The 24589-nt window shown below is 36.8% G+C and overlaps 1 protein-coding gene across 20 annotated transcripts in view; it reads left to right on the top strand.

The window, feature by feature from the left end:
* The window catches only part of EPB41L2 (erythrocyte membrane protein band 4.1 like 2), a 2741769-nt gene that overhangs the window by 371041 nt on the left and 2346139 nt on the right, over window positions 1-24589 (top strand). For 18 of the 20 annotated variants that reach the window (XM_044064528.1, XM_044064527.1, XM_044064516.1 and 15 more), the window contains exon 2: window positions 9303-9386. The exons of 1 other annotated variant lie outside the window; for it this stretch is intronic. The gene's annotated coding sequence lies outside the window, so the exon portion shown is untranslated. Of the gene's footprint in view, window positions 1-9302; window positions 9387-20871; window positions 20894-24589 lie in introns of all 20 variants that reach the window. One more of the 20 variants, XM_044064483.1, reaches the window with a different exon arrangement.

Raw genomic sequence — 24589 nt, 5'->3', positions numbered from 1 at the left:
CTCTGCCTTTTTTCAAGATCTTGGATCCAGTGCTCTGATTCTTCCCCTACCCATAATTCCCTCTAGTCCCCAGGGTACGTCTGATCACATTTGCCACATGATCCTTCACGATGCATGATTAGAGGTTTCTGCTTTCATCTTTGGATAAGTCAAATTTTCAGGATTTTTTTGGTCCTTTTTTCCTCTATTCTAGGTTGTATTAAACTTGTCTCTCTCTATTTCGATAGGTTTCTGAATTTCTTCATAAAATACTCCTCTCTTTTTATATATCTAATGAACGAAACCCCACTTACCCAAATCTCTGAAGACAGAAACGACCTCACCGAAACTGTATTTGAACGAACTCTCTGATCACCAGTAAGGATCTCCGGGTAAATAGCCACTTAGCCACCATGGTGAGTTTTGCCCCTTTCCCTACTGTAGTGTGATCTTGCAATTGGTATATTTAGTTGGGGGTTTGTTTAATTTGTTTGGTTTATTTATTTATTTTTGTGCGGACAAGTGGTTACTTACCTGGAGTTTTCACTCTGTGATCAGTGTGTTCGTTCAGATGCGGATTGGGTGAAGTCGTCTTGGTCTTCAAAGATTTGGATGAGTGGGTTTTCGTTCATTAGCTGTGATAGTATTTTTTAATTTTCTGGTATTGTAGACAAGCACAGTTTATTCAGTTTATTCTGTGTAAACACTTTGAGTTTTTGCATAGTAGTGGTTGTGGTTTTTGCTTCTGTTGTGGTTGTTGCCTTCTACCTTGACTGACAAAGCTGCTGTCTTTAAAAAATGCTCAGCCTGTGGGCATAAAATTCCACCACAGGGCCCCACTCCTTGTGTCTGCTGTTTAGGAGTGTTTCATTTAGATACTGACTGAAACTTGTGCTCCTTTTGGGGATAGCACCCTATAAGACTGTAGCGATAAGCTAGTATTGAAGGGCTGCTGTCTCACCCAAGTGGAAGGTTCAGCCACTCCTGCGCTGGAGATGTCCTCTCCTTCATCCTAGAAAATGGAGAAAGCAAAAAGTTTCAAAGGAGAGAGAAATGGAGAAAAAAGGGCAAGGTACAAGGCAAACTGGTGGGTGGGTGGGAGATGGAGCAGGAAAGGAGATCAGAGAAAACTACAGATAGAGCCGTGGGAGCAATCTGGTTTGGCTTCTAAGATAAGTTGTTCAAATCTGGAGGTTAGTCAGAGCTGTTCACTGCCCCCCACACACACATACATTCTGCACTGAGCTGATATGTCTGAAACTTCATTCCCTATTTTTACAAGAGAAGCACCAACATTCTTCTCGTCTACCATCTGTAACTTCATCCTTCAAGTCCCTCCTTTTGTTAAGTTTTATTAGAATCTGACATTAGCAGGATGATGTGGAAGTTTTTGCACAGATTCAGTTTGGCATCTTCTGGTGCTGATCCCTTTGCTGGGCTCAGGCATGGTCCACACAACCCTGCCCATTGGTTTCTCTTGTACCAGTCTAACCATCAGATCCACAGCCCATGGACCAGACTCCACACCATAAAACATCCACATTGGAGCCAAAAGCACTTTCAACTTTGACTCCGTTGCCCTCACACACTCAACTCTGGCCACATTTGCTTGAGATGAGTCTTGGAGCTGAAGTGTCAGAGCTGAAGCTTGGGAGTCTGGGTCATTTCTGAAATTTTCAAAGCTGTCCCTGCCCCTCAGCACAGCTCGGTGCCCTTGTTGGTCTCAGAGCCAGCTCGTATCAGAGCTAGGGCACTACACCCCTGCCTGATGTGACTTGGGTGGCTGCTTCTCAAGCTCTGATTGCATCCTTTGCTTTTAAAGTATTCAGGAGGGTTCTGTCCTGGTCCAGAGAGGATGTGTCTGCCCCCCCCACTCGACTCCATCCTGACCTGCAGTGTATCCTGTGTCCATTTCTCCTGCTCAGCAGGGACAGTCAGTCCCAGAGATTCTTGCCAGATGAGCTCCCCTTCCAATTCCAAACCTTCTCTTGAAGTCCCCAAGTAAGAAAAACCTAGGAAATGGGCCTGTAAGAGGAGACACTTGGACTTATCACCAGAGTTGGTCACCAAAACACTGATTTTGATGAAAAAGGGGTTCCACATGAGCCCGTCTGGAAGATTTCTCCTTCAGAGATCGTCTGCGTTCCTCAGGGGGTTTGGGACTGGCTTCTCTACTTCCTGGGTGGTTCTGCCTACTGACAAACTAGTAGACCTTAATTTCTCAGCAGGTATGGAAGGAACCTGATATGGTGGTGCCAATTCCACACAGACAAAATTTTAGTGGTCCCCAGGAATAAGTTCCGCTGGAGCAAGGTTCCTCCAGCAGATGCCATGGTTGCTGCGGCAGCCATAAGAAAAGGGCTCCCAGAGGCAAGCACATTTCTTCATCCCCCAACAGACAATCTAGGGCATTTGACAAATTTGGGGAATGGATGTACACTTCTGTGTCTTTTGCAGTCAAAGCATTGAACTATCTGACTCACGACCTGTTTTCAGAAGAACTTGACAAAGGACTTGCCAAAATTGCTCTTGGATAAAACCTCCCTGTGTACACTCAGCTTGTATACCCTTCACTCCATGACTAATGTATCCATGCACCTGCTATCTAATGCAGCTGATGGTGCATCTAGGGCAGCAGGCACCAGCACTGCAATCTGTTGGCATGTCTGGATGCACCTATGCAGCTGTAGCTGGAGGCTGAAACATGATGACCTTCATCAGTGATCCCTTGACTGTTCAACTTTTTTTGAACCTAAGTGAAGGAAATGCTTACCAGAAGCGAGTGGGAAGATAAGATCCCATCTGCAATTGGCATATGGTTTTATACCCCACCCCCCCAAAGAATATTCCCCAGAAACCAGAAAAGGGAAGCCATGGTTCTGAAAATCCCAGAGTTTTGGCCAGGGCACTTGTAAGATAGACCTCCCCCAAGCAGAGGGGAAGTAACTCAAATGGACGTCACCCTAGAGGCAGAGGTGGATCACAAAATCAGGGTTTTTGCAGTCCTTTGACCGAGAAAGTCTTAGAGCTCCTGAACAGTTGCCTGGCTGCCAAACTATGGAGGCAAATTGTGGAGGGGTCATATCCCTGCACCCTCAAGGCTGACAGGCCATTAGCCAAGATTCCTGGGTGCAGAGGATAATCAACCCTTCCTTGCTTTCCCAAAGGCTTAATTTGGGTCAAAGAGTCTCTGAACTAACACTGGCCAAATGGCTTTCTAACTGTATTACTTTTGTTTATGAAAAGATGGGGCTTGGCTGTACCTGGAAAACCAAAAGCTCATTCTACCAGAGCAGTGGCTATCTTCACTGTCTTTATGGGTAGGTTTCCTATTGATTAAATTTGTGCTTGTAGTTGCATGGTCTTCCATTTGTGTCACATTACAAGTTGGATATACAATCCAGATCCTGTATATCCTTTGTTTCACCATTTTCAGGAATATCCTTCCTTGAAACCACCCAAGCCATTGGGTAGCTTGGGAATATGTCTCAGTCGTTGAACAAGACAAAAAAGATGTCAGATATGAATGTTATGTACTTACCATAACACTAGATTTGTGTTCTCATTTTATCCAGTTCAGCATTCTTTCCTCTGTCCCCCATCCTAAATTGTCATTCTCTATGTCTTGGCTGAACTTATAGACCTGGGTCCTTGTCTTCTGGACAGATTTTTTTTTTTTTTTTTGCTGTTTTTACTTGTCCTATTGGTCAGGTAGGGTGGTCAGCTAAGCCTGTGTCAGGTCTCCTAGTAGAGAATTTCTGACTGTAAGCAGGTAAACTCAGTCTGAGGTAATCTGGGGAAATATGGGTAGGAGGAAGAGTCAGAGCCTGGATCCAAGCTCTTGAAAAAGCACAGAGGTCAGATCCGATAAACCAATAGTTGAAATGGACAAAACAAGACAACACTGAGCTAGCATTATGGTAAGTACATAACTACTGTCCTGTAACTGGACACCATGGCCAACCATGTTTTTTTTTAGTATCAAATTTGTTGACTGTTGCCTGCCAACCATCAGCCCCTCTCTTTTTCAAGAGCCATCGTACAGACAGCCAATTAGGGTTTTATGATAGGATCCCTAACCCCGCCTCCCAGTGGCTTACATGAGGACGTTAATCACCTCTGGGGCATTCTGTGCCCCCTCCTGGTGTATGCATGCTCCCACTCATTCCTTGGGTACATTTCGTGTTTGACTCATTCCTTGGATACATTTCCTGTTTGACTCGCTGACCTCAAATCCTCTAGTCTTGCAGTCATTGTTATCAGTTAAGTCTCCTCTTGCATGTGAGCAGTTTACCTGACCAGACCCCCATTCCACTTATTCCAGGGTAGCAGAGCCACGCATTCCCAGTCTCCTATCTGGCTGTTCCTGTGGCTGTGCAGCTTGTTGAACTCTGGTTGTCTAGGTCATAGTCTGGGCTTCATCCCCCTACACCGCAGACCTGGAGAGCAGCCATGTGATTATTGATTAATAGTGACATAACCTGGTGTGTTTGTTTTCTGCATGTGTTATAGTTAATGATTATTTACTCTGGAATGTAGAATCTCTGATGCGTTACTGTAATGCTTCCTTTTCTACCCCACGTGTGCATAGTATTGATTGAAAACACAAGCTTAATCATTCATTTCCCAGTGGGTATGTGAACATATTACTGATGAGCACTTTTGTGGTTATATGTCTGATTTTTGGCCTAAGGGTATGTAGACGAGTCTTCTTTTGCTAAATGTAGATGTTCTTTTAGACCTGAACATCAGAAGTGGAAATTCTAAGTAATACCTTTTTTTTTATTTAGGGGCCTGCGCAAGTTTATTCATGTCACTACATTACATAAGTAGAAAATATTGAGTGCGTCTTTGTGGGATTTACTCACTCCTGGCTAGATTTGTCATTGGGGCCAAATATTGTAGGTAAAGCATAAGCAAATCCCTCAGTTATGCACACCTCACTGTCGTTAATTATTTCTATTGTGTAATCAGGTTTTTATTTAAATAAATGACAACCTTTTGTTGCTTTTGGTTACTAACTGAGCATTTGTTGTGATGTTGCTGTATACTTTACCAGGTATAAACTGGATAAGGTTTACACTTACTGAGTTCATTTTTCTAATATTGAGTCCCCCTTTCATGTTTTTGGAATCCCTGCCGGTGTTTGTTTGCATGCCAGCAGTGATTGTGATGGAGCTTTTCTCTGCAGTTTTGGACCATGGAGTTAGCATATATAAAAAGGTTGTGTTCAGGGGCAGGGCTTGACCTCCTTTCAAAACAATGTTTTATTTTTGAACCTCCCCTCCCAAAAAGTTATTTCATCCATTAGAATTTTCACCTACATTCAATAAAGTACAAACTGGGTGGTGGCTTTGATATGTGTTAGCAAAAGTAAACTTTTTAAATGTAAAACATTTTAAAATGAAGTATATTTTAAAATGTTTAATTTGAAATTATAAGTGTAGATGATTTAAATATAGTTAGTTTATTTGATGTGTCCGTTTTTTGCTATATGGATTTCCTTTTGCCAGCGTCCTTTTCTTTGCTTTTATTTTTGGTATTTTATTTAGCTTTAATTCTCAAGTCAGATTGTCTTAAGTTAAGTATGTATATATGTATTGTGTTTAATATAGTGCTAAGAAACTGTTCATCATCTTGCAGAGGTTCTCTTTTGTGCCCAGAAGTAATTTTTCAGCTTTGTATACCTTTTTTTGAATAATATTTTGCTCACGTTTACCTTTGCTTTGTGCTTCCATTTTTTTTTCTGTTTTACAAGTATTACATGTCCTATTGAGGTTTTATTATAAAACCATGTATGTATGCCAAGCATAAAAATTAAAATATGTATAACTTGATTGTAATCCCAAAAAAAATGAAAATCACTAAATTAAACATAAAGCACCCCTTAAAATATAACTCAACCATAAGTCATACTAACAAAAGTAAACAAGAAAAACATTACTCTAAACATAAAATAACCCCCTCAGAAATATTACTGAACCATGTTTTAAAAACATTAAATCCAGTCCTGAAATAAAAATTCAAATGTATCTAATGTTTTAAACACAAATGCGGACATGACAGTCTCTCCCATTCACTACTATGGGGCAAAAAACTAAATTAATACCTACAAGAGCCACCCTAAGTATACATCACAGGCCAGTCAGTACAGTATCCTCCACCTGTCAAATGCAAGCATAAGAATGTATTAATAAAATCCTAAAACAACAAGAAAGACTAAGAAGTAATGTGTAAAAATGCATTAAAATCAAAACATAGTTACAACATCAAAAATAAAAATAACACCAGATATTCAGAAAATTTACTTCAAAAGCACTGTCTTGTAGATTTGCACCTAAAAGTGAAATTGCACCTAAGGTTACCTGATCTTGTTGAACTCTTAGTAGAAAAAAACAAAGAACACTACTGCAATTGTATGTCCACACCATAACAACAAAAACAAAAAGTGGCACATGCTAAGCATGAATTAATACGCATGGTTTCATTAATAAGTTTGTTTCCCTATTTTTATCCACTCTGCTGAGTTACAAGTCTGTAGACCTGACGTATGAGCAGACATGTCTTAAGATACTAGAGTATCGATAAGGCAGATACTTATGGATTAAAGCATTACTTTTCCAGAGGCTGTCAGCATTACTTGGACTTGTTTTTCAGAGGCTTCTTTCCATTCTGAACTTATTTTATAGTACCTAAATTTACTCCAGATTGGGCTTTTTTATGAAGGGTTTATTTTAAGCTTTAAGCATGTACATTTTTTTTCAAATTGTTAAATACATTTTATTATTCTACAGAATGCTGTCTTTTTGGTCTTAGGTTAGCCATTTTTCAGTGATTTTTCAACAAGTATGTCTTTAGCAATGAGTTAATGTTAAATATATTTTCAGAGTATAAGTTTGTGCTGCCATTAAGGAACTAAATTATTTTGTGTGAGTTGATAAATTTGCTTTCTGTTTTACCTGCTCCATTTTGTTTTCTGTTTTAAGAAATCTGCATGGCCTGGTGTTTTTGTTCTATGTGAGAGATATACACTTAAATTTGACAAGTTGCATATTTTACATGTTTTTTCATTGGTTAAATGCACAGTGAATTTTTGGACCTTTGTTTTTTGCTGAAACCTGAATAAACTAAAGCATTGCTGGTGATTCCTGTTAGATTTTCCTCCCACCTTCAGCTTCATTTATCTGTTTTTTAAAACCTGGTGATTTTAAGCTGCCCACCCCTACTGTAAATTGAGCTTAATAAGCTCCACCCTTTCTACACTGATGTCAATGCCTTGAATTATTTATTTGCCTTTCCTTATGCATATATTGAAAAAGTGCATTTTGCCTGTAATTGTCTGTTCTAATTTACTTGCTCTGAATTCATTATCTAGCCAGCTGTTGGATAAAGTGGTGTATTTTTACAGTCTACAAGCACGTTTTTATATCAAGTGGTCAGTAGATTTTTTATTTAGTGCACTGGAAGGTAGCCTGGTCTGTTACGTTTGAGGAAACACTTGAGATTCCTGCATGCAGTTTTATTGGCTGGAGGGCTTATTAATCAGCTTAACTTGTTTTTAGTGCCTTTAAATTCTGCACAATTGAGTGGCTCTTGTCTCATGTATACAAAGCAAAATGTTTTATTGAATAGTCACATTTTTATAAACTGTTTAAAGTACACTGCTGTAGCTGTATCTTTGTTTGTGTGTGGTAGCATTTCATATCTTTTACATTTGTTTGTGGTGGCATTTCACACCAGACCGTCCTTTACTGTGCTTTTACATTAGGACTGGAATTCTTCATCTAGTGGCAGTAGGTATTTACCTGGTCAGGAAGCACACAAAGGGTTCTAATATCTTTTAGTACTTCTCTTATATACTATGACTGTACTTTAGCAATTTCCAAAAAATGTATTGTCTGCTGTTGCTTTAAGTAGTTAAATGCACAGTATTACATTGTATCTGTTAGTTGTAGGGCTTCTGTAGGTAATTTGTGTGTGATCTTGTTACACTTGGACTCCAAATCAGCTGTTCTACATTAAGAAGGTGTTTTTCTACACCCTTGTGGTAGAAGTGTACTGATATAAACTGACTGAGTTGAGGATTGCTGATGGAACACTTATGTGATTTTCTGATTGGTAGTTAGATTAAAACATGTTTGTTTGCTTGTATTTAAGCCTCACTTTTGCATGGTGCTGCTGTTCACACAGCAGCACTCAGCAATACCCTTGTTTAGACCCAAAAGCCTAGAAGCTCAATTTTTCCCCTAAACAGTTGTCAGTGAATCCCTTCCAACCTTTTCTACTGCAGTTGTACACTGAGCAGCGTTGCCTTATTTTTCAACTTTAGCCTACACAAAGTATGGGTCCCTCTTGTAGTCTGGGTGCTACCAGCACAGTCCTGTCATATTAACCCATTCCCTTCCCTAATAAAACCTACAGCAGAGCCTGCTGCCATGGACGGGCAGTTTCCCCGTCATCTCTCTGGCCAGCCTGATAGACATGGGGATCCTGAGGCAATGTAGCAATTGTTTTGTGTATACTGACAACCACTTACTCCTGACGCAAACAAAAACTTTATATGAAAGATGTAGTTACACTATGAAATTGGAGGCAAGGCTCTTGCATAAGTTCATAGAGGAAGTTCATAGATTAGTGCTAGGGTAACTACTGTTGTGGGTTAATTTAAGCTCAGCCAGTTACCCCATGTGAGAATCAAACCCTGCACCTTGTGTTTGTAAGGTCACTCCAGGGATCTTAACCTAGCCTCTGACATGAACAGGTTATGCTGGGGAGATAGTCACATACAAGTTTCCAGTTCTCGTGAAACAGAGCCCCTCCCTGACCCTCTTCAAACGCAACCTAGATCAGTAGATGGTTGACTGCAGATTCACTTGTGGGGTGGTGCCCATGCCCCTTCTGGACAGAGGAAGTCTGTACTATCACAGACCCTTACCTCTGCCAACTTCACTCACCTAACCACTGATGATTGGGGCAACTTGGGATAAATATGGCTAGGTTGTAAGGGCTGTATGAACTATGTTTAAATGTTGCAATTAGTAAACAAGATAACAAAGGAGTATTTGACAGGTTATCGTTACTGAAGTAACTCTGTTGCACATTAAATTGTGTTACCTGTGTTAGGGATGCATGAGCAAGTACATAAATGCTCTCAAGTAAAACATAACCTTCAAAAGACTGTAGAAAGAATGGAGATCTACAGGGTGACAGTGATGGACTTTTTATAGTCCATATGCTTTGCTAAGTAATTGATTTTTACTTTTACAAAAAAAAAGTTTTTAATAGCTAGTAGACTTAAATTTTGATTATCTTTTGTTTTCTAGGTGTTCTCATTTCTGGTGTTTGTTGTTTTATGGAGTTTCATTTCCTGTCGCCTGGTATTATCCTTTGGTTTTACGGGAATTCAGGTGGGTTATATCTAGTTGTTTGTTTAGTTAAGGGTTGAAGAGGTTGGGGGTATTCTAATTCTACCTAGACTTAATTGAGACTGTATTCTGTGCCATTTGTTTTTAATTTCAACTTTCTGTCATGTCTAATTGTGGTTATTTTTTCACTACATTGATGCCATTGTTTGACCTGTGTTGCTGAACTACAGAAATGTTCCCAGTTTAATAAATGAAATGTTCCCATTGTAAGAAATGAAATGTTCCCAGTGTAAGAAATGATCGTCTCAGTTTAAGAAGTATTTCATTCTTTAGTGTTGTGACTGATTTACCTCAGGCATACTACAGCCACACATTTTTTAGTTGTGTACATCCTCGCATTGTGTAATTTAATTACTGAAAAGAAATGTAAATTAAAGGTAAGCAGTTACAGCAGATGTGTGTGTAATGGCAGGAGTTGATTAGCTAGGTCAAATTATAGGTAGACCAAATAGGTTTGTGTTTCATACATGGTTTAACTGAACAACAAGGATTGGAGGAATACAGTGGAATACTTACTAATTGAGCAAAAGCACAATTTCTCATACTTTGTCAAAAATCCTCCACTCAGTAGTGGTTACTGCAAAGGAAATTGCAAGTGTGTTGCTGTGTTTTGCTCAAAACAGAAGGTACTCATCATGTGTATGAATAATTAACCACAGTGTATACTCTGGCAGGTATTGGCTTTATATGGCACTTTACCATAGCCAACCCACTGGCACAAGGTGATGTCCATGTAAATGCTGCTGTAAAACTGATTTTAGATACAGAGTGGTGTGACGGAGAGCTAGCAGAGAACAGGTAGGATGTAGTGGTGGAGGTTGACTTATTTTTCCCCTGGAAAAGGATTTCTACTGTCTACTAGTGCTGTTGGTGCTGAATGAAATAGCCTTTTGGGTCACAGTCCACAATGGTAAATGAGGGGCATTGGCAGAAGCATGTTCCATCTACTTTTAAGAACAATTACATACTTGCTTTGGCAGTGGTTTTGACTGGAAGATTGATACATGAAAGAAAACGCTTTTTCTCACAGTATGGCAACATTCTAGAATCCCAGTACCCAGTCTTTCCCCCTAGTTATAGGAATGAATGGGTGTAATAAGCATCTTGGTCCATTTTCCTAAGGTGAGTAGTATGTGCTGGGAGGAGTGCAGCGCAAAATGGCTAGCAGTGTCAGTGGTGCAACATGTAATGCACACGCCTTTGCAGAAGGATGTGGGTTCTGTTCCCACACCAGGTAGATTGACTACTGACAGTACAGAACAAGGGGGATGCTGCACTCCTGAGTGTCTCATCCTTGGGTGAGACATTAAACCAAGATTCCACCTGCCTGACTTGGTGATGGTTCACGTAGATGCAAAAGAAATCCTATAATGCCTTTTTTTACAACATTGTTTGCAAAACTTAGTTTTAACTTTGTGCATATTTAAAAATTTATACAGTATATTTCCATTTATTTTCTTCATTATATAATCAAATTTTTTTTAAAACTTTTATCCCTTTCTTTTTTTTAGACCACCACTCTTTTTTTCTATAACCACCATCAAATGTTTTTGTAATAATGTTGCGAACATTAAATTTTCCATTAAACTTAATTTCATTTATCATTTCTTTGCAAATAACCTATATGACACAAAACATCTTTTTATCTGTCTTGTCAGCAAATTCTTTGCTTTTATTCTTATATTAGCTATAGTCAGTCATGTCCATATTTGTTATTCACTGTAATAGCTCCAAAAATTTACTTAACTTTTTACACAATTTAACTACTCTTTTACATTTCAAAAAGTGTGAAATTTGTTCTTTTCCACAATATAGACATATTGTTTCACTTGTATTATTTGCCATGTTTCTTTTTACTGATAGTTTATCATCTTTGTATCATGATATTCTTGTACCACAATTTTTTCTTTTTTCAATCTCTTCAATTTTTATCTTTCATAAAATGCTTTTTTTAACATTTCATGTCTTCATTTACACATTCTTTGTCTCTTAAATATTTTTGTAATTTTCCAATTTATTTCATATTTTCATTAAAATTCATCAACTTCTTCTCATTTTTTTTTCATTTCTCCACTTTAACATTTTACACAAGTTCAATGAAGCAGTGTATACTACTGGATTTATTAAGCCTAAACCACCTCCTTTTTTATCTACATACAAAATCCTCTTTATGGGATTTAATATCGAACCCCATATGAAAGAATCACATGTAAAACTGCTTTTTCATATATTATTGGCATCGTATATATACTTGCTAAATATGCTAGCTTTCCTGTTGAGATAGAATTTATTAAATAAACTTTTTTTTTCAAAATAATAACTTGTATGTTTTCCAAAAATTACAAATTTCTTTTAGTTCTTCTGTTGTTGTTTCCATTGATCTCTACTTGTGTTCTATTTCCAAATCTTGTACCTAGTACAGAAATGTCACTCATTGTATGTCTCCGTTCTTTACTGTGATACCTGGTCCTTTACTTCATTTAAAGTTGTGCCTGCTGTTTTTAGACATTCACATAAATATAATAATACTTTTTTCACACAAACTTAATTTTTTTAGTAATAATATCATATGCATATGCCAACATCATATGCATATGCCAACATAATTGGAATTCTTATTCCTTCCTGTATCACAGAGGTGGTGGTGCTGCGGTAGCATTGTCGCCTCACAGTAAGACGCTGTCTGGTTCGATTCTCAGCTAGAGCTTCTTCTGCGTGGAGACATGCTTGAATGGGCGTACCTTCGTTGAAGTTTGTGCATCAGGGCTGGTAACTCGGCACGTAAAAATCAACTACCAATCATTAGTGGACCGGAGTTCCGCTGTGGCGACCCCTAACCGGGAAAAGCCGAAAGACACAACATTCCTTCATGTGTCACATATCTAGCATCCTTCATTTTTATATTTACTTTTATTAATACAGTCATAACTAAAATAAATATGCCCTTCATTGGACATCCTTGTCTTATACCATTCTTGATATCTATTTCTCTACTAAACCACCCATTTACTGAAGTTCTTAATTTTATTATTATTATTGTGGTGGTGATGCGGTAGCGTTGTCGCCTCACAGTAAGATGTTGCCCCATTCGATTCTCGGATCGTCTTCTGTGTGGCAACATGCGTGAATGGGCGTTCCTTCATTGAAGGTTGTGCGTCAGGCCCGGCAAGTCGGCATGTAAAAATCTACTACCAATCATTAGTGGACCGGTGTTCCGCTGTGGCGACCCCTAACTGGGAAAAGCCAAAAGACACAACAACATTATTATTATAGACAGAATGACAAATTTTACCTGTTTTGTACTCCTTGTTGCTCATAAACCTTCATGTAATGTGTCAAATGCCTTATTCAAACATCCTGTCATACGTTTAGCCTCTTCTTTTCTGTTTATAATGTCATCCGCAATCTCTTACTGTTGGTATTAATTCCAGACATCTTTTCCCCTTTATACTATCCTTTTAATTTTCCATTTTCTTTTGAATTATTTTCATAAAAATGGTATAGTCCATGTACTGTAATACCTTATGTCTCCAATTTTTTTAAGTTCATTTTTTTCTTTTTTTGCATATACATTTAAGTATGCCACTGCATAATTCCTTAATCAGAAATCTTTCATGCTTCTAAATTCTTATACATTTGATATTCAATCCCATCTGTTCCTGTAGCTGATTCTATATTACTTCGCATAAAGAAACTGCCTGTTCCATCTGCTTATCTTGCTCAGATAATCTTTTAACATGTCCTCTTCTCTGCTTCTCCTTTCTTTAAACATTTCTCTTCTGCTGTTTTTCCTTTTCTTTAGATATTTTGTGTGTGTAATTTACTACAATGCGCATAATCTGTTCCTAGGTTCTTTTTATTTCTCCTTTTGCATTTTTATATTTCTCTCTTTACACTACCATCTTAGTAACTAATTTACTTAAATATGCAGATTTTTTTTATCTTGTAGAAAATACATAATTTAACTCGCAATTCCTTAATTTTTTTTTATTTTATTTTCTATACCAATTTTCTTTATGTCCTTTAAAACATTTATACACGTTCTTGCATATTTTTTCTGCTTTCCTTGCATTCTTCTGCCATTCTAAAAACAAAACAAAAAAAAAAAAAAACACTTTTTATATTTCTCTTTAAAACCAAGCCATCATTCAGACCAATGTTTCTAAAATAATCTTAGTAATATTATATTTCCATAGTTGTAATATTACTTTACTCTTTATTCTCCTTAATCATTATCGATATTGCTAAATGATCTGAAAGCCTGTTACAGTTGCTTCTCTGATAATATAAAATGATCTATTTCAGTTTTACGTGTCCCTCAATTGTAAGTCCATGAGTTACTATTCCAAATATTTAATCTTCCAAATCTCATAACTTCTGTTATCTTATTAACGTCACTTCCTCTCTTTTTTCCTCTCAAATCACAGTTAAAATCTTCTGTTAATATATTTATATTTATTACTATAGAATCTAAAATCTTATGGAATAAAGTTTCCCTTTCTATACATGTTACGTAATCATACACTGCTATAATTCTATGTATCTGATTTTTCCATCTTAAATCTGCAACAGTTAATCTTTCCATCATTACTAATGTCGCATCTAGTATTTCCACTAATTTTTGACAAAGAATTGCTATTTCCAAACATTATTCATTTACCATTTTCCAAATTGTGTCTTCTCTCCAAAGTTTTTCTGTTTTATTCCTTGGTTAAAAGTGTTATGTCTTCCAAAACTATTACATCTACATCACATTTACTGCACCACTCTAATATTCCTATCCTTCTAACCATATTTTTAAAACTATTTACCTTTATAGAAAGTACTCTAAAGTTAATACTTTCTCATTTATAACTTCTAAAATATTATTTTATGTAAATTCACCATTTTCTTACATTTATCCATTTACTTTCGTTTTTCATATTTGTCCCTTTAAACTTTTTTCTATCTTTCACTCTTTTCCAATATAATTTTTTTTCCTTTTATTGTTTTTCATTTCATCTTCCTCATCACTTATTTCAGTGCTGCCTTCTACGTTATCCTCTCTGTTTTTATCTTAATATTTTCTTTCTTCTTTTACTCCACTTTTTTCTGTTCATTTTTTTCTTTTTCGTACTCCTACCTTATATTTTTTTCCATTTTGCAGTCCATCTGTTAATGACCAATTTTTATCACATTTATAACGTTTGAGTTCATTTCTTACATCATGACAGTTTCCCCTGTAAATATAATATTTTCTTTTATCGCAACTTCTTAAGTGATCCTCCTTATCACAGCAAAAAAAAGGGTTGACCCTAATGTTTTACTTCACCCTTGTTTCCTTCCACATTTATCATGCTAGGAATAGTTAAAACTTTTTTTATGTACCATTTTCAGTACAATGTTACAATCCTATCCTCCAGTCCATAAACCCCTGTTGTCATAAACTTTGGGAATGTCCACAGTTCTTTTACATGTTTTACTTAAATGTCTTTTTAAAGTCTGTTTCTCAACTTCAGTTGGAAATTACACAAGTATCTTCTTTTTTGTTTCTGCGTTAAATTCTTTAAACATATATGTTCAAAATATTATTTTTTTCTTCTCCTATTCTACCAAGAAACTTTACATTGCATAACCAGTCTTTCAAATGTAATGTCCCAATATATCTTTATCAATAACAATAAAAGCTCTGACATCTTTGAGCTTTTACACCTAAAGGAGTTATTAAATTGTCCCAAACTTCATATCTGTCCAATTCTTTTTCCTCTTTACTTTGATTTCTCAGCACAAATTTGTGCTTTATATTTACTTCATTTTTCTTCTGTTCTTCTCTCTCACTTCCACTTTCTTTAACCTTCTCTGCATAAGATTTCTTCCCTTTACTTTCACTCTTCAGGATGTCATCTACTTCTTCCTTTAGAATTTTGTCCACAATTTTTCCCATGAAATCTCCTTTCCACTCTCCGTTCGCTCTGCACTACCATTTCACTTAAATCATCCTGCACCCCTCCTGACTGGACATTATAATTATACGTCCTTCACGCATTAGTTCTCCTTTCTCTGCTTCAGCAAATAAATTTTGCTGAAAAAAATTGAGTCCTAGAACATCTGTCCAGCTGAAACACTAGCATTCGTCTCTGCCTCTTCCACCACTTTCTCCATCTCTCACACTGTCCTCCCATCCACCACTCTGCTAGGAATGAGATAGGTGTTCGTACTCAGTAGCTGTACAAGCTACGAGTAGGAGAAGCTTCCTGATGCCTTAACTAAATTTCATTTAGTAATATAAATACCACCTCAGTTCTACCTTGAAAAGATGCTACTAGGTTAGTGGACCTAACCTGGTCATCAGAGAATTAAAAAGGCTAACCTAGTCATCAGCGAATTTAAAAAAAAAAAAAAAAAAAAAAGGTCCATTTCCTCATTTTGGTATGTTTTATCACAGGACAGGAATATTGCACTGTCCAGCACCTCCAATATTTAGTCCGGAAACTGTCTGATGGCGTAATAACAGTAATGTTTCTTTTGTGAGGTTAAGTATGTAAACCATTTGTGGTAGTGATTGCTGCAGCAGTGACTAGCAGATCTTTTGGCTATAGCTTTTCACCTCAGCAGATCCTCAGAAGTCAGACTTTGGGGCAGTTCTGTTTTCTCTTTTCATAAACATTAGCAAAACTTTCCCAGCTTCTGCTGTTACAATTTCTGTTGATTTTATTTTCGTTGCTCACTCTGGACCCTCCTTACTAACGCAGAAAAACTACTGCAAAATGGGTCCTCCCATACTAATATAGGGATACCACTACAAAATGAGTAGCTCACAGTTTCCAGGTTAGGCTCCAACAAACTTTCCATAAGCCCCACCAAATCAATATACATGCTTTTTAGAACAAGTAAAAAGAATAACCCAGATAGTTCTATTAATGTAGGTGAATCACTTAATGATAAATGTGAGAAAGACCAAAATTATGGGCATTTATGTCCATGGTTGGATCCTGACTTTTTAATGAACATACAGATGGTTGATAACATAACTACACAACTGAATGCCTGTTACTGTATGTCTGACCTCCTAAGTACTGAATTAAAAATGTAAAGCTAGGCTTAAGATCTTCACAGATGTTAGTAGCCTGGTAAGTATCTATGAACCTATAAGAATAGTCATAGCCAAAATGGTCTGCTGGTCATTGCTGTAATTACCACCACCGCTAACTAAATCTGTAGGTTTATATCCTTAACCCCACAAGAGAAACATCACTGTATTACTCTACAAAACATCAACTGGCTACCAACAGTAGCCTGTGCCTCACTTCTTTAAGCTACACACGCACATTTTTACAGTGCTTAATTATTGTCACCCTGTTATGCACACAGTAAAAAAAGCACATATGTGATCTTCACACAAATGTTGAAAATCACATATGTGATCTTCACACAAATGTTGAAACTGTTGTGAAAGTACAAATTTTCCACTGTGTTTTCCATTGGAGAAAAAAATTAAAATGATTTTTTTTAGCCATTTAGAATCCTCTTCTAACAAAAGTTCACAATAACCAACTAACCCACATTTCTGGACTAACTAGATAGACCATCTTAAAAGTTTTTGTGCTTGCTGCTGTTTCAGAGGTAATGGAAAAAAATTAAAGGGATTCATGTCAACTTGCTGAAGGCAGTTTCAACAAAATTAAAATGTTAAAAAAATGTTTGCCTAAACTATCTTCATTGAACATCCAAGGACCCATTATGTGTAGGGAGGACACCCCCACATTCCCAGAAATTATACCAGTCACAAATATTTCTTTTTAGTCAAATAATCTGTGAAACACTATAAACTAAGAATTCCCTGATTGTATACATTCAGTGTAATGTTTAAAAGGCCTGAGGATAATGCTGTCCTTAACACTGTACATATTCACAAAGCAGATATTGTGCATTTTACTACCTAACATGAGATACATTAAACAGATATATATTTTGTGTCCTTTGTTGCTCGCCAGCAGTCACCTTTTACTTAGTCCATTCATTCCCTTGGGAGGGCTTTAGTCAGTTAATTGCAAGAGGCTGTCATTCAGGCAGTTATCCTAGGGTTTCTTTTTGTTTACACCACCCCTCGGTAGCTGAGTTAGACTGCCTCCTTCCCCTTGTTAGGCTAGCTGACATCAGATGCAGATTCCTATCCTTCCCCTCTCAGCTCTTCATTTGCCTGACCAGTTAAATTTTATTGTATGTCATCTGAGTCATCATCGGCGCTTCATCTGTCTGTGTCATGAAGCTGAGTCCTATATGATGCATACTCTGTTTGTACATAGTTTACCTGCATATGCTGCTACTTACAGATAATTTGTTTTATTGCATTTGTTTAACTGGATTGTCAGACTGGACCAAGCAAGACCCCTTTTCAGTGGAAGCGCGGGAAGAAAAGATCCATAACCTACAGAAAAAAAGCATTTATAACTACAGCATAGCTGAGCTAGTATGGTAAGTAGGCAAAAATGTCGGAAAAATATTTCTTGGTTACATACAGACCTACATACAAAATTAAGCAGATCTCCTGTAATAAAACTATTTTGCAGTGAGTTAAAATGTTAGCTTACAAATCGGTTAGTAAATGTCAAAAGCAGCTTTTAATACTGGTTCCAAACTAGTAGTGCTCTGATCACTAGGAAGGTAGATGGTGGGTAGAGGCATTTCTGGAAGAAGTGAACTTAAAGCTTAGATAAAAGAGGAGAATGTAGAAAGGCCATAAAATGTTACACAAGACTGGGCTTTAGTGAGATGACTCAGTTAAGATTACTGCAAGAACTGAAGGAGTTGCAGTTCAAAGGTAAAAGAATGCAGGAGAGGGATACAATTAAAAAAAAAAAAACAGGAGCTGCAAAAGGAATTGGATGGTTAACTGCAGTGTAGGACAATAGTCACGGAACGTGACTGTTTTAAGACTAACACTAAGGCAATGCAAGCTTTGGCTCTGCTTTTGAGGCAACAAGAATTTGAGGAAGAGATGTTTAACGTTAGGGTGGAAACGTCAGTTGAATAAGTGAAAACATTGCCTAGGATACTTGAGGAATTTAGGTTATGTTATGAAAAGCTATATGCAGAGGAGGAAGCTATGGGGTTGGTTGGGAATAGGATAAGGACTGGTGGAGCAGAATAAAGTTGCCGACGGTGTCTGAAGATAAACAGTTGTTTGCTACTACAGAAATAGTGAGGGATGAGGTAAAAGTGTGGAATCCGATGGCAAAGGGTAAATCACCAGGGGAGGATGGGATTCCTTTAGAACTATGGGTATTAGTAAAAAATCAGATAATACACATTTGGACAGAGCTGTTTAATGAGGTGTTCATTGATGCCCCCTACCTAAGTCATGGAGGGCAGTAATTATTATTGTCCTCAATAAAGAGAGGAAAGACCCATTGCTGCTGTTCTTCTGTGGATCAATTTCCATAGTTAACCATGATTGCAGAGTTTTTGTTTGTGTTGCCAAACAGGTTGACAAAGATTCTACCTAAAATAATGTATACAGGTCAATGTGGTTTTGTAGGGAGTAGCAGGATTACAGAGAACCTCCTAAGGACTGTGTTGATTCTGCAGCATGCTTGGCTGACTAAGCCAGAATTAGCAGTTCGCTTTGTACTATAAAAAAAGAGAGTCTACAGACTGGGATGGAAGTATTTGCTTTTGCTACTGAAACAATGGGGTGTCCAGGAAAGTTTGTTCTGGTTAGTAGAATATTTCGGGGAGCAACAACAAGCATTAAAATAATTGTGAGATTATTAGAGATGTTTTAGTTGAAAAGGGTGACAAGAAAAAAGGTGTCCCTTGTGTCTTCTTTTATTTGCTATATACTTGAAGCCTCTGGTTGTTGAGGTAAGGGGCTCCACTGTTAAAGGACATGACGGGGGGGGGGGGGTAAGTCTATTTGCTGATGATATTTTGATTACTGTGGAGCAGCCTAGGCAGGATATGCAGGTTCTATGAGAAGTATTACAAAAGCAAAGGTTTTCCTCACGTTAACAGGAAAATGTCACAGGCCATTGCAGTCAGTTTTGTGCTAATCTACAGAAGGAATTTGGGTATTCTTGGAGGGTGGTCCATTTCAGATATTTGGGGATTTGGTTAACTGGCATGATGGAAGAGACCTTTTGAGTAACATATGAAAATGTGTGGAATAAATGTAGGGATTTGATAAGAGAGTGGCAGTTGATTCTTCTAGGCATAGATCAGAGAGTGCAGATATTGCAGCCATATATAGTTCCACAATACCTTTATCCAGGATGAGCTTACATGGTGGATTCTAGCAGTGAAATATATAAAATGTGTGAAGCAGATAATGTTACCATTTTTGTGTGATAATGGAAAACTGGGAGTATAATTGTGAGTTAGTGGTAATGCCATAGGAAAAAGGAGGGCTGGAGGTCTCCGATTTTAAAACTTACTTCCTAGAATGCCAGTTGGCCATGTTGCTTACATATATTCAGTCCTATGAATGTGAATGGAAAGATGATCTAGGAAGAGAGAGAAAACAGAATAAGAGGGAGACTGGGTATATTCACAGTACTGTTGTCACCTATGATCAGTTTAAGAACAGTTTACTAAATGAGATGCCAAGGTTATTCTATGGAATTTTTGAAGGAGTGGAGTTGGTAGACTGGAAGGTAGAAGTCTGCCCTATGGGGAAATGCTGTTGGAGACGACCAGTCTGTCCTAAAGATGGCCCAGAGATCAGGGGAAAGTACATTGGAGTAGGGTTGATGATATTGGAAATTAAATGGATAAAGGTAAACAATGAACAGCTATCTCATTTAATAAAAGTGATTTAAGATGTTGAGAGAGGAAAGAAATGATATACGGGCAAGTTTCTCCAAAGAACACAAAATATTGGTTAATTGCAGGAGTGGAGTAACAGTAAAAGTATTACCATCATGTGAGAAAGAAAATAACTGAGCAAGAATGGGCCTGTATTCCTCTCAGATGCATTCCCCTTCAGAATATCAGTCTAAGCCTGAGGACATCACATCCTCTGACTCCCTTCAGGAAGAACTTTCCCTCTGAGAGATTGTCAACAATTTCGCATCAGGATATCAGAACATTTGGGTGACATTAGAAATTGCAGGATAACAAACGCACTATACAGACACACCATTAAGCATCCCACTGCCAAATTTTCATTCTGTATTATTGATAATATTATTGGAAATCGGGCATTTAAAACAGGATGGCATGACATTTTAAATAAAAAGGAGAAAAGATGGATAGTCAAACTTGGTGGGCTTTTCTCACCATGGGCTCAATGACGAAATGTGATTTATCTTTCTAAAATGTATTCTTCTAACATTTGTTTTTTCAACCTTTTCATTTCATCTTAATTGTTGATGGTTTAATGATGTGTTTTCACATTGTAACCCCAATATGATTTATTGCTATTATAATTTTCTAGTGAATTTCATGACATAATGTCTAATTGTGCTAATCATATTTTTATTTCACACAGCACAAATCTTCATTATACTAAGGTAACATTTTATTTTTTACCCAACTGGTATCATGACAGCTTGGGACAGTTTAAGGTGGACTATATTTTCTTTGTATGTTTTATAACCATTTATTTTTCATTTTATTAATGGTTTTTCTTTTTTGACAGGAAGTGATGTCATTGCTTCCTTGAAGGGTATATAAGGAGCTTTTTCATTTTGTGATTGTAACTACTGAGGAAAGCTTAATAGCTGAAACCGGTCTAGTTTCAGTGCAATAAATTACATTCATTGGATCCATTCGTGGTGCTGGCTTTATTTTTTATATATTTTTATTATTTATTTTATTTATTTTTTTTATATTTTTTCTATTGGTCTTGCAAGCATTGATGTCTGTCCCTCCTTTTCTGGTTTTCCATAAGGACAGCATTTCCCTTTGAGCTGATGCATCTTTTTTGCCTAAGGTGGTAACAGAAATATTTCTGAACCAATCTAGTCACTCTTCATCATTTTCCTGATCCTCAAAACAAAAGTGAAAAGATTCTACACTTGCTTGATATACACAAGCTAGTTGATATTCTCTCTGCACAAAACAAAGGAAATTGGAAATGTTATTCTTCCCTTTTGTTGGTAAGAAGCAAAGTCTTCTAGTATCTAAACAAACTGTTTCTAGGTGGATATCACTTGCCATGTCCTTTTGGTATTCATTCCATGGAACATCTCTCTCATTTAATAACAAAGATCATTCTGCAAGAGCTGTTGCATCTTTTAGGCCCTTTTTCAGTGACCTGGACTTAAGTCCACTTTAGAAGCATTTACTAGATCCTCCATTCATGGTTTCTGCAGGGCCACAACCTCTTCTCCACTCCAACTCCCTATAACATTTTTATGAATCATCCCATAGGTCAGCTTCACCGCAGTGGTGATCTGTTCTGAGTCTTAGAATTCATAATAGCTATATCCTTGTTTTCTGTTTTACTGACTGTGTACTTGTACTCTGTGTATTGTTTGCTTCTGTACTAAACAGCTTGGGATGAACCTGCAATCGGTCAAGCTTGATCTGTGCTCCGCACTGGTAAACATACATGATTGCTTAAATATTGCTTTTGCTTTTATTATTTTACCTTTGAATCAACTTTCTGTCCAGGTTTTTCATCGTTTCATTAATATCTTGCAGTGTTTTAGGTAAAAATCTGATAACTCAAAACCTGTGTACAGATGGAGTGAATTTACCAGGCTAGTTGAGTTTAAGGATGTACCATTCAATTAAAGTTTGTACCAATTTAAGGCTGCAACACTGTGGTGTTACAGTATGCCTTAAAGAAAAACTGTCATTAAAATGAAAGGGAGCTGAGAGGGTTTTGAAGGCAAATAATCCCCAAGGCCTGATATCTACCTCAGCTTATTTTTTCATATCTAAAATGTTAAAAGTACATTTTTGATTCCTGTGAAAAGTCTTTCAAGTTGCACACATTTTTGAAATAGTCAGCTGGCACAAACAAGCAGTTATTAAAATGAAGAACAACACAACATGTGTGTGTCTGTTCCTCCCTAAAATGGTTCAAAAGATCGTTTTTGGTATCCATTTTCCTGTTCTGGTTAATACATTTCTAAGTATAAAAATGAAACAAAAAATCAAAAATTCAAACAAATTGAAAACAGCCAAAAGCACTACCCGAACGTGGTGAATGCAATGCGAGTGTTTTTGTTCTTTAATTACTAAACAAGAACTTCTTCAGACAATAATGCTAGGACTTGACTAAAGAACTAAAAATCGTATCTAAGAAATCGTGTTACAAAATTAAACCAATAGTGAGACATAAACCATTATTAGACATCCAATAAAAAAAATCAATTTAATGGTAAATAAAAGCATCAAAAAGAAGAAACAGTATCTAAAACGTGGTAAATCAGCACTTAAAATTAATATTGTTTCATCTGTAAAAAAAAAAAATTGATGTTTATAAACTCATTTAATGCTAGAACCCTAGTCCCCCACATGGATTCTCGGCACTTCAGGATTGTTTTAATGTCACCATTAAAATCTTCTGTTACAAAGTCAATGACTGAAAAGGAAAATTTCCTAAATTTGTTGCAAAGGGTAGCATGCTTAGCCAATGCGTTATTGACATTCTTTATTATGGCTAACAAATGTTTGTAAACCCGCTTTTTCAAGCACCTAATGGTCTTTCCAGTATAGAAAGAATTACAAGAGTCACAACAGGCAGAGTAACCAACAAATTTTGACTCGCAATTGAATCTATAATGAGCACATATCGTAACATTGCAGTGTGTGAAACTCAGTAAAGAATAGTTGCCCATAAATCTACACTGCCTGCCCTTGCTGCAACTGAAGGTGCCAGGTATATTATTTCACAAAGTTAAACCTGTTGGAATCATGATGCTATAAAATACTTTTCAGATTACAAGACTTCCTGAAAGTGAACAATTGGTTTGTCACCTAAAACCATTTTAATTCACTTGTTTCCAAGAACGACTTTACAGTTTTCTGAAGTAATATTTTTAATACGCCACATTTCGATAGGGAAGGCTTTTTAAAAATAACTTGATTGGTTATGCTAGAGCCACCACCTTCATTGTAAACCAGTCCAATAGTAATAACTTTCTTTGACAGGATAGGACAAGTCTTAGTTTCCCTAAGCAATAGAACTTCATTTTCAATGGTTAATAACCAATTATCGCTGTAACCACGATCCATAAAAAATTCTTTTAATTCATTTAGTTTGTCCAAAAAAGTTGAATCGTTGGATGCTAACCTGCTCACTCTGATCAGTTACCCTTTAACAACTCCTCTCTTCATATGTTCCAGTTGCAAACTGTCTTTGTGCAGGTGTTGTTTAACAAAAGATTCTTTCCTGTAAATCTTACTAATGAAAATTTTATGTCATAAAATAAATTAATGTCCAAGTAGTTTAAGCCTTTTCCAGTACCGCTGATGATGCGTTTCAAAAATCCGTAGTTAAGATATTCAACCAAGACCTTGAAATCTTCACAATCGCCTTTCCACAGGAAAAACAGGTAGTCAATGTACCTGCATTAGAAAAGAATGTGGTGAGACAGATGATGTCTTTTCAAATGCCTTTCCTCCCACTTTGCCATGACTAAATTGGCAAAAACTAGGGCGACTCTTGCCCTTATGGCGACACCTGAGATCTGTTTATATAATTTTTCCAGCAAGGTGAAGAAATTGTCTAAAACGAGTTCCAACAGTGAACAAATTTATTTTGTCGTGATTTATTAGTATTTTTAAGTTCTTTAGTCAAGTCCTGGCATTGTCCGAAGAAGTTCATGTTTAGTAATTAAAGAACAAAAGTGCTCAAATTTCATTTGCTGTGTATGAGTCATGCTTTGGCTGTTTTCAATTTGAAATTTGTAAGTATTTATTTGTGTTCCCATTATTTCTTCCTTCATAAACTCTAGAAATATATGTACCAACAAAACTGTTGGAACTAATAGTAAGTATTAAATACGTTTAGAAAGACTTATTCCCTTGGTGTCTTAGTGCAAGACTTCCAAGGAAAATAAAAACTTGATTACAAATCTCTGTGTATAAAATATATCGCATCAATACTTACATCATCAAATTTGCTATAACATTTTCAGCTTATTTAATAAAACCAGTCACAGTAGAGGTAAAAAGCTTAAATTAACTATTGACCATATCAGAGTCAAGAAAGGAATACTTTCCAATCGCATTCTTTGTTTCCAAGGGAGACC

Source organism: Protopterus annectens, chromosome 1.part0 (genome assembly GCF_019279795.1).
Source record: "Protopterus annectens isolate FY-2018-M chromosome 1.part0, PAN1.0, whole genome shotgun sequence".
Lineage (NCBI taxonomy): Eukaryota > Metazoa > Chordata > Ceratodontiformes > Protopteridae > Protopterus > Protopterus annectens.
Note: the sequence above shows the minus strand (reverse complement) of the source record. Positions and strands in the feature narration are given on the sequence as shown.